Here is a 9,897-nt window from a genome sequence, read left to right as displayed (position 1 = left end):
TATATAAATAAGTATTAGTAGTAATAAATATTTAGTTTATTTAGTTGGATGTTATCCAGAAGTATAGTTGATAAGACTCGGATAAATGAGCACAGTTGTTGATTTTTTCATTCTCTCTCTCTTACAGTACACTGGAGACTGAGAGCTGGGGAAGAGAGAAGGGAGGGGCTGCTAGAGTGAGAATAGGGAGCTGTAAAGGGAGGGCTTTGAGCAGGCACAGAGAAACAGAACAATACTTTTTTTTTCCTTGTCTCAGTTTTCCTCCTGAAGCAGAAATAATAATGTGGAAATAAGATGTTACTGAATTTGAGAGGAGACTAACTGAGAGGAGAAAAGAAATCGAATTAAAAAGATTAATAATAGAAACACAGGGAATTAGTGATCATTTCTGGAGTTATGAACAAATTAAATACAGTCAAAAATGTTAAGGTGATTTTTAATAGGAGAGTAAAGGAGAATTAGCACCAATGTAGAAATTGTCTTGAACAGAGACCCAAAATGGATGTGACCTCTGTGGGTGGAAGTACATGAGTTTTAATATAAAAAGAAGTAACAGATATAGCAATCAACCACTGTAAATAATTAGTGTTTTTTATAGAAATAAAGGAGAGGGATAAAAAGAGGAGAGCAAAAGGAGGGGCAGAAGTAATAGGTTTGTTTTAGTATAATATTTTTTGAGAGCTCTGTGTTTATAAAGGCCTTGTGTTTGTAAAAATTGTGAAAGTTTCTGTGTTTGTGAGAGTATCTGTGTTTGAAAGTATGGGAAGTATGACTGAAGTGTGATTGCGTAAGGAAGTGTATGTTATATGAGCCCTATAAATATCCATCCAGAGAGGTTGATCCTTTGCTGCGTAACTAATGAGGAGTATGTATGCAATTTACATAAAAGAAAATCTATTTAGACTATTTTCATCAATATAAGAGGCAGAAGAGATCTGATGATTAAAAACAAAGAGGGCACTTAATAAATATTATGATTGTAGAATTAAAACCAATGATAAAAATTATATTTGTATGTCTGTGTAAATGTGTGTATGTATATGTATATGTATGTATGTATGTATAAGGATAAATATAATACAGTATAAACAAACAAATAGCTGTAAAACAAAAATGTGCATGAAATCAAAAAGTTAACTCTTAGCTGACTGGACAATGTTTATTATTGGGCTGTTCTTTTCATGTCATGAATGAAGCCTGATGTAAGATTAACTAAACTGAGATGGAGCAGCTGTTGAATGGACATGTGTCAGATCATAACTCCTTTTATATCAAAGTGATGAGTAAGAATATTTCGATTATAAAAAAGTGATAACTTTAAAGTGATTGAATTGCATTTGGGAAATCACATTATCTGGACAAACAATAAAGCTTTGAGTCGAGTGTATTGCGTTAAACTAAAGTCAAATAAGTTATTGGATTTTAAACCAAGGTTGTATATAAGATAAGTGTTGTTATATTCAAGCAAATGGCAAAAGAGGGCCAATGATATGATGATAAAATAAATAATAAGAAAATTATATTTTGTATCTTATGCAGTTAAACCTTAAATGTGAAAACTTCACATTCATGTGTCTGTTTTATGTTCTGTCTGGTCCAGTTTTTGAGAGAATACTATTTTAACATTATTAAATTAAACACAAGAAAGTTGTTTTTGAATTTTCTATGATTTTAAAAATGTCTGGAGAACAATTTAAATGTGAGTGCAGCGTTATCGGTGTATACTTGATCAACCAACAAAAGATAGGCAGAGATTTTTTATTTTTGTTAGGGACTGTCTGATGAGGGCATTGAGGATAACTTTGAGGGGAAACAGGCCTCTCTTGATGTCTTCAGACAGACAGAAAGGGGCCCCGACTTTAGAAAAAGACAGATAGCAGATAGATAGATATTTTGTTTTTATTTTATTTATTTTTTGTTTGGTATACACAGAATAGGTCTTGGTTGATCGTGGATACACTGAGAAGCTGCATTTGAGACTAAAATTAAAGGAACATAAATTTAAGAATGATTTGGATCATTTAAAAATTAGTCTTTGGGGCGGGTGAAGCCCATGGAGAAAGGTTAAGATTAAATTGAACATCATAACTTCCTCATATATGAATGTTAATAAGTTCATATTCATGTGTCTGTTCTGTGTTTCATTTGTTATTATTATGTGTGTTGTTTCACTAACTCATTCTGGAACTAGTTTCTCACCATTGCAGACGGCTGAGAAAGATGATTTTATAGAAGTTACTAATGCTGCAGGAGGAAATCCGGACTCATTATTGATTTGCCATTTATAATGTGGATTAAAATTTCTCTGGAAAAGTTGATTTCAGTCTTATACGATCACTTTATGATTTTCCAGAATGCCATCAATGGGGTTCAATGCCCGTGTCTAAATTGTTCTGAGGGTCTAAATTTAAATCCAGCAGCTAACCACTGATTTATTGATTTGAAGAGTAAATATTACAAACATATGGCAAAGTTATAGAGTTACCTATTGGATTGGTTACTCCCCCAAATTTTCCAGAGAGTACCCTCATAATAAAGAAAAAAAAAAAAAAGGAGGTTAGTGTGTGCTATAAAGTGCTGATTGAGTGTCTATTTCTATTACTACTATTTTAGTTTGCCATAGTTAATACATGAAAGTGTAATTTAGAGGTATAATAGTGATAACGGTTAAAAGATGATGAAACATTTGGATAAAAAAAAATAAAAATAAATAAATAATGTAATGAGTCATGAGAAATTAAAAGTAAGTAGTGTATCTTAGTGAGCAATTATTTCAAAACACAAGAAAAGAGATATGTTTTTAGATATGTTTGTCTTTAAGACTTTATTATGTTTAATCTTTTACTTTTCTGTTAGTTTAAAAACTTGATTTATATTATTTTATTAGATAGAATGGAAGTTCCTTCACCTGAGAAAGTGTAAGAAATGGAGAAAGTAGTAATAATAAATTATTACTTAATAATAAAAAGGGATTATAATATATTAATAATAAGATAGGTGTTGTAAATGTAAAGCTCTGCATGAACAGAAGGCTAAACATAAGTTGAACTGATTATATAGAGAATGTCGAAAAAGACATTGTGTTCTGTTTTATTAAAGATTAGAAAGGTTATTTGTATGTTGTTTGAATGGACAGAAGAAAGTACGATGAGAGTAGTTTTTTGATGAGAGTAGTTTTTGTTTTTAAATGGTGTGAGATGAGAAAGTTTGAAAGCAGTTAATATAATCAGTTATTATAAATATCACTATTTTTACTGTTGAAGAATAAATTAAATGTATTATTGTGAAACAGTGTAATGCCCCACTCCTCACTCTCAGTCTAAAATTGATAAGTGTCTGCTTGAAACAGAAACACAAGAGCAGAATTTGAAGAAATATTCATAAGTGTTTTATTTCATTTTATTTTGGTTTGATTTTATTTTTATATGTAAAATGATGTGCCTTGACACTAATGTTAGATAGAGTGATATGAAGGAGTTCAAACAGCTCTCCTCATCAATAATTAAAGATTTTATATATTAAGAGGGCAATCTAAAGTTAAGGGTTTATACTAAAGAAAACAGATTAAGTTGAAAATTCATCTGAAAGAATAAATGTAGGTTCAAAAACTATCTAGAGGCTATTATTGAATTGAGGTGATGTTTTTAATTAAGCTTCCTAGAAGCTTGAGAGGCTCTGATCTGATGTTAGTCCCCACATAGTTTTGTGTAACATTTGCTAAAGTAGCAGAAATAAAACCTGAATGGAAATGAATGATCTTTAAATGAGTTCAATTTTAGCATATTTTACTTTTACTTTGGACAATTTTAATAGATTGATGAATTTTTAATAATGCTTTTTTGAATTTAACCATGTTTTGAATTGTCTCCATATTTAAGCATTTGTAGATGTTCCATTGGCTGTGTCGGTTCTCTGGTGATACTCCCTGAAAAAGAAAATATCTGTTTACTGATACCAAATTATTATGGATTGAGGACTGAGCAGTATCAAGACCAGGGGCAAGAGGTGACGACCCAATGACGGTTAAGACTTGACAATGGCGTCACCGCCCAAGAAGGTTTGAAAGGGTTTTAAGGGGTGGATAAATGCTGCATTTTAATAACCGCTTTACTAAAATAACTTATCACAGTGTTAAATACCAAGCATTCTGTCACTGTGTTGTCAGGGGATCATACACTGTGTAGAGGATTATTTATAGATTGGTTTTTGGGGTAAAGTTTTGAGAACCGTTGCAGACAAAGGAGTGCTTGACTTTATATAGAAGTATTAAACAAACATGGGAATGTTTGTATGATAATGAATTTAGACTGGAAGATGATTTATTACTTTTACTTATGCTTTAATTGATCTCATATACATTGTAAAAGTAATGAAGAATGGAAAAGATACATGGTGGTGACTAAAGATTAGGATTGCTTGTCTTGTTTGTTTGTAACAATATAAATGGAATTAATTAAGAAATAGGGTGCAGGGTTGGCTACAATTGGTATAATAATTGAAACAACAATTCTTGAGAGGGGAATAATATAATATTGTGTGTTACCATTGATTAAATAAAAAACCAGATGAAGTACTGATCAATGTAAATGGCCCAATGCAACAGAAAGACCAAACTGGGAGGAAATTGATTCCTCCAATGATATGTTATATATTTGATAATTATTTTATTGATTTAATACTCTGAATTACTCTGATATAGTCTGAAACTATGAAAAACAGCTTAGCTTGCAGGGAAAATTAATTAATGTGATACAGACATTGAGAGTCCTTGGGAAACAGGAGGAAATGAAATGTATGTGATAAGTGAATGAGTAGGGAGTTTTAAGATAAGGAACACCTGTGGTAGTTTACCTCCTCTGTGGAGAATTATAGCCTTTTGTGAATTACCCTTTCTGTGAATGACCATGAAAAATGTTGTGTATAGATACTAAAGGGATGATCTAATGTTTTTAATTGGAACAAAGTCAGGCTATGCCCGGCTCCTGCCTGGAGGAGGCAGAGGACCCATGTGTTATTTAGTGCTAGAAATGAGATGCAACAAATGTGTGTGTAGCAAATGACTCTAATAAGGGAAATCATTTAATATATTAATCAAATGAATGCAGAAAGTAATGATTGTTAGTTAATATAAAACATGTAACCATATGAGGTGATTACAGTGTTCTTTATGCATATAAAATGAAATAGTCATGCTGTTGCCATCATTGAAGCAAGTTAGGACAGCATGACCCGCTGAAGGAGAGAAGGTGGAAAACAATTGCGGCCTACAATACCAATGAATAAGAAAGACATTAATATGGATGTTATTACTGACATATTTGGGACAAGTGTTGCCCCCAATGATGGGGCCTACCAGAGAAACGTCCCAAGAAGGACCAGGATCACCAGATGAACAATTCTAAGAAAGCATACTGCAGAGTGGGTTCCCTACAATCAGCATTGGGGATCTTGGATGGCCTTTCCAATGAAGCTAACCTGAAACTAAACAATCCAGAATGTGAATTCAGAAAGTACAGAGCACTTGACGGACTGTATTGAAGAAACTATGAATATGGACTTCCCAACGATGAATACGAGGCAAGATTCAGACAAAGAAGAGCAGCAAGCACAAAACTAAGAACCCGAGGAAGAAGAAGATCAGCAGGAACCGGCTACAGAATCTGAGGAAAGAGAAGAGGAAGTAGAAGGACAAGCGAAAGTAGGGGAAGAGCACGCTGCGGCAGAAAAAGGGATTGAAGTGCCGCAGTAGAGCAGGAAAGCATAGAAAGTGAGACGGAAGTACATGTCACAGAAGAACAGGACCAAGAAGGTGAAGAAGGAGAAAGACAAGAAGAAAGTGATCGTCCTGCTGAAACAGATTCAGAAGCAACTGAAGGAAATGAAACAGGCCAACAAGCGCAGTTGTTCGAGGAAGAGTTGTGGCACATGGAGAAAGAATGGAAGCTCAAGGAGGTATTAGTGTTGATGATGCTGTTACTAACATATTTGGGACAGGTATTGCCTCCTATACAGGGCCTACCGGACAGGCGATCAATTAAGGCCCAGACTCCCCAGGCGAGGGACCATCACAACGACTATGGTATGATGAATTTCCTACAATTGACATCTCAGACCTTCAATATTATTCCCCTGAATGAGCAGAGTCTAGATAACATAGCACGAGAAATCAGAAAGAAGTGAACGCCTGGATCACTAAACAAAGGTGAACCCGAAAAGCAAAGAATCTGGATAAGCAATTTGGCTAAGCAGAACAAACCGAAGAATCGGCCTCAAAAGACACCTGTCAAAATAATCACCCAAAGACTGAAAAAGCAAATAAATTTAAAAAATGATATGGAACCCATAGAGTCAGCAGGAACAGAGGAACTATTACAATATGCAAATCAAAATGACTGGTATAAATGGGCCAGATATACAGCTAAGCAAGCAAAAATGACAAACTGTGTAATGTGCTCGCCCACTCCATTGAAAAAATTTGTAGTAGTCCCAAATCAGTATGATTATAAGCATTGCGCTGAGTATTATGCCAAAAAATTGTGGTAAAACAGGGAGAACAGTGTACTGCCCAGCAAAATGTTTGGCATTCTTGGGTCATCCGGAATATGATAAATAGTATAAGATGATAGGGTGGGGAGATGAATGCAAAAAATTAGACGTATGTGTGGATAATGAGAAAAAAGAAAGCCCATTATCATATAAAATAAATTGTCAACTGGAGTATGAATGATTTAACAAAACTAAAGGAAAAACGAATGTAGGACAATTTAAGGGCAATTGTGCAGTAATATGGCATTTAGATGATGAAATGTTTTTTAATAATAATGTGATTAGGTTTAGATTTAGATTGCTGTATATGTACATACCAAATAATACATCCCCAGAAGGAACTTTTACCCAGGCGATGAGGAAACTGCATGACTTGAGAAAGGAAGTTAAATCTAATGTAGGGAGAGATCAGCGGTTTGGGCAATGGTTTGATGATCTTTTTGGTTCATGGAAGTTGGGGCTAATGAAAATAGGTATAATAGTAGTTATGGGACTGACCCTATTTGCATTATTGTTATGTTGTATTATACCCATTCTGAGATCAATTATGACTAGAACGGAGGCTAAGCAAATGGTAGCCGTATCAATGATGACAACGCAAACATGTGTAGCAACCAGACAATATACCATTGGGCCAGGATTGGATGAACTTGATGAGATTTACTGAGAAGCAATCAAGAAAATAACAATGTAAGGGGAATTTTATTTTTGAACACTTTTCTCATGTTTTTGATAGTAAGGAGACAGCAAGACTATTGTACTTTCATTTTACATAACAAAATAGGTAGCATCTCAAGAAAGGAGTTAGAGGGTGTTTTGTTTGTTATTTTTGACATATTATCAATGTAACCAATTACTTATTACTTATTGGTGAAGTATATCTTTAGTACACTGTATCTAACCAAATAGAAGTAGCATTTTTGATGATTATGGTTCCATATAATGTATATGTGAAGTTATTGCCAAGAGAAGACATATAAGAGCTATATTTGAAGACAGGAGCGACGAGCACCTCAGTGCTTGGCTGCAAGAGCAAATAGACTCAACTGGTGGTTTAAAAACCCGCTGTCTGCTCCAACACACCACCAGAAAGCGCTCCAGGCTACCGGAATTGTCTGCGAGTTCCTCTGGCAATGAAGGATAAATATTACTATGTTACTTTTAATAGTGTTTTGTTAAAGCATATATATATATATCTTCTACTCAATGGATAATCAATTGTACTCTACATCACGCAAGGCTTCACATTTGCATGCACATGCTTATTACAAATGAGTTGATTTCTGTCACCCACCCCCAGGCACAGCGCTAGCTAGAGGACTGGGATCTTTTACTCCTTCCTAGTTAAGTGTGGATGGAGAGGTTTGGTCCCAAGTTCTGCAGAGTGCAGTGGACTGAGTGGCCTACTTTGGCTACATGATGAAATGGGACAGGCTAGCTTGTGTGACTACACTCTGGTTTGAGGGAAATAGAGTGTGAGACTTTTTTAAGTCTCAGAGGTGGGAATATATAGTATATTTTTCAATATTCTAGTATGTTTCTTATATATCAAAATACTTATATGAGTTTCCTGGCCTTTGTGTGACCCAGGAGAGAGCATATGAGGTTACTAAAAGTGTTGATGCTGCAGAGGCCACAAAGAGCACCCAGCTGTAACAAAATAATGAGACTAAGGACCTTGAAGATAGACTAAAGCCAAGTTTCTACCAGTAAAAAGATATCAAAAGGCTCTGTGAGATAATGGTGCAAATAGTATCCATTGGTTACAAAAATAACAAAGGGGCACAGAAATGAGGTAATGCCAGATAACAAACTGTATAGAAGAGGAGGTTTTGGACTAAGACAGTCAGAACGGACAGCTGGCTGGTCTCATGTTTGTTGGTGTTCAATAAACTACAACTTTGGCATCTGGAACTCAAGACTCTGAGAGTTTTTACAACTTAGAGAGATTCATCGCGATATTCCACGACACTCTGCACCAGAAAATAGTACAGACTTCCGGGTTGGTTTATTTCAATCAGGATGGCAAGGAGACTTGATTAGTATCACTATGGTAACTGCCTAGCAACCACATGGGGTTACCCTAGCAACCGAATAACAAATCACATATCTCTGCATCAGAAAAACGTACAGACTTCTGGGTTGATTTATTTCAATCAGGATGGCAAGGACACTTGATAAGTATCACTATGGTAACTGCCTAGCAACCACATGGGGTAACCCTAGCAACCGTGTAACAAATCACATATCTCTGCATCAGAAAAATGTACAGACTTCTGGGTTGGTTTATTTCAATCCGGATGGCAAGGAGACTTCATAAGTATCACTATGGTAACTGCCTAGCAACCACATGGGTTTACCCTAGCAACCGAGTAACAAATCACATAACTCTGCACCAGAAAATAATACAGACTTCCGGGTTGACTTATTTCACTCAGGATGGAAAGCAGCCATGTATTGTATTACCTTGGTAACTTCATAGCAACCAGATGGGATTACCCTAGCAACCAAGTAACAAATCACATATCTCTGCATCAGAAAATCGTAGAGACTTCTGGGTTAGTTTATTTCAATCAGGATGGCAAGAAGACTTCATAAGTATCACTATGGTAACTGCCTAGCAACCACATGGGGTTACCCTAGCAACCGAGTAACAAATCACATATTTCTGCATCAGAAAAACGTAGAGACTTCTGGGTTGGTTTATTTCAATCAGGATGGCAAGGAGACTTGATTAATATCACTATGGTAACTGCCTAGCAACCACATTGGGTTACCCTAGCAACCGAATAACAAATCACATATCTCTGCATCAGAAAAACGTAGAGACTTCTGGGTTGGTTTATTTCAATCCGGATGGCAAGGAGACTTCATAAGTATCACTATGGTAACTGCCTAGCAACCACATGGGGTTACCCTAGCAACCGAGTAACAAATCAAATAACTCTGCACCAGAAAATAGTACAGACTTCCGGGTTGACTTATTTCACTCAGGATGGAAAGCAGCCATGTATTGTATTACCTTGGTAACTTCATAGCAACCAGATGGGGTTACCCTAGCAACCGAGTATCAAATCACATATCTCTGCATCAGAAAAACGTAGAGACTTCTGGGTTAGTTTATTTCAATCAGGATGGCAAGGAGACTTGATAAGTATCACTATGGTAACTGCCTAGCAACCACATGGGGTTACCCTAGCAACCGAGTAACAAATCACATATCTCTGCACCAGAAAATAGTAGAGACTTCTGGGTTGACTTATTGCACTCAGGATGGCAAGGAGACTTGATTAGTATCACTATGGTAACTGCCTAGCAACCAGATGGTGTTACCCTAGCAACCGAATAACA

The sequence above is a fragment of the Xyrauchen texanus genome, chromosome 5 (genome assembly GCF_025860055.1).
Source record: "Xyrauchen texanus isolate HMW12.3.18 chromosome 5, RBS_HiC_50CHRs, whole genome shotgun sequence".
Taxonomy (NCBI): domain Eukaryota; kingdom Metazoa; phylum Chordata; class Actinopteri; order Cypriniformes; family Catostomidae; genus Xyrauchen; species Xyrauchen texanus.
This window is presented reverse-complemented; position numbering follows the sequence as displayed.